We start from the raw sequence: 2,042 nt of genomic DNA, 5'->3' as shown, positions 1-2,042 counted from the left end.
GGGGGCAGGGGATTGGGGCACAGACTTACCTCCAGCATCTCCTGGTCAGCAGTGCAGCTGAGGTGCAGAGGCAGGCCTGTCCTGGCACCGCGAACTGCGCTGCGCCCCGGAACCAGCCAGCAGCAAGTCCTGCTCCTAGGCGAAGGTACACAAGCAGCTCCGCGCGGCTCTCACCCGCAGGCACCGACCCTCCCCCCCCCCCCCCCCCGCCCAGTGCTTGGGGCAGGGGCAGGGCACAGAGCCCCGTGGCCCCCCTGCCTAGAAACCGGACCTGCTGCTGGCCGCTTCCGGGGCGCAGTGCTGAGTCAGAACAGAGAGGCACTAGCCTGCCTTAGCTGGGCAGTACCGCTGATGGGACTTTTAACGTCCTGGTCCCTGGGTGCTGAACAAGGCGACCCAGTGCCTTACATGCCACGACCCAGTACTGGGTCAGGACCCAAACTTTGAAAAACACTGGCATAGAACCATCAGGTCTACACGCAGGAGACTCATTAGTAACCTAAATAGTGTATTAGGTCCCACCCTGCAAAAAGACACTCATACATACATGTGTAACTTCATTGGAGCTATTTACATGTATAGAATTAAGTGCATGCAAGTTTGCAGCATTGGAACCTTAGCTATTACGTCAAGTCTGAAGCAGGGTCAGCCATCTTCTGAGCACCCCATCCATGGCCACAGGTGGCGCTACAGCATCCTGCCTCTTGTTTTCTGTCTTCAGAGCCCCTTAAAAACTTCACGCTCTTTCTCATGGCTAATATCACCCTTGCCTGGGGCTGGTTTAATAACAGAAACAGTTCAAAATTATCCCCAGGTTCCCAAAATAAAGTCTAACATTGCAACACAAAAGTTCATACTCAGCTCTGGCATCTTCTACCACACCCAGAGCTCTTCTTCTGTCCCAGTCTGCTCTTCATGAATCTGTCACTTCCAGCCTTTCCTAGCTGGGGTTCAACCTTCTGCTCTGACTTCTAGGCCCAGACTCTTCTCCCAGTCAGGGACTCCTTTGCCACACCTTTCTTTTCTATGCTGAAGTAGACTTGATTGAGTAGTCTATGATACCAACTATAATTCCTCACTATGTAGCAGTTTATATCCTCTCACTCTGCCCTATGTCTTTCAGGTAATGTAACAGCATCTTTTTAATAATACTCCATTTCACTAATGTTGTTACTAAATCACATAATGTATTTTTTTTACCTTAAGATATTTTAATTCCTCGAAAAGCTTTTACCTCTCTTTATCAAAGCCCTTACATATCCATAAAAGGTGATCAATTGTTTTTTTTCCATCTTATAGAGGGCACATAGGGTATGTCTACACTACGGGATTAATCCGAATTTAGATAATTCGAATTTGGGAAACAGGTTGTATAAATTCGATTGTGCGCGGCCACACTAAGCACCTTAATTCGGTTTTTAACCACATTAATTCGGTGGTGTGCGGCCACACTACCCCATGAATTTAAACACAGTAATTCGGTGGTGTGCGGCCACACTAACCCTAATTCGAATTAACAAAATCGAGTTAGGCTCTACTCCGCTCGTCGAGGTGGAGTACAGAAATCGATTTTAAGTGCCTTTAATTCGAATTAACTGGCTCTGTAGTGTGGACGGGTGAAGGGTTAATTCGGATTAACGCAGCTAAATCCGAATTAAAGTCGTAGTGTAGACCAGGCCTAACTCTGCATAACTCATCGTACTGTGCAGTGGTATACTGTAATACATATAGGCCCCAATCCTACAAATATTTATAGAGATAATTAACTTTACTTATAGGAATAGCCCATTGACTTCAATGAGGCTACTCACGTGAGTAAAACTAAACATGTATATAAGAATTTGCAAGATTGGGGAATATTATGTAAGATTACCCTCTGTTTGGACCTCCCTGTAATTCCTGCATAGCGTTATGTTTAATATTGGGGCTCAGTATAGCATTGGATATCAGTTGACTTCTGGGCTTCAGATGCTGGCTGTACAGCCAGCCTACCTCCTATCCAGAAAACCAGTCAGCCTGCCCTAGGGAAGTGGCATGTTCAT

Source organism: Terrapene carolina, unplaced genomic scaffold, assembly GCF_002925995.2.
Source record: "Terrapene carolina triunguis isolate 2854851 unplaced genomic scaffold, T_m_triunguis-2.0 Scaffold66, whole genome shotgun sequence".
Lineage (NCBI taxonomy): Eukaryota > Metazoa > Chordata > Testudines > Emydidae > Terrapene > Terrapene triunguis.
The sequence above is the reverse complement of the archived record's forward strand: the minus strand, read 5'-3'. Positions refer to the sequence as shown.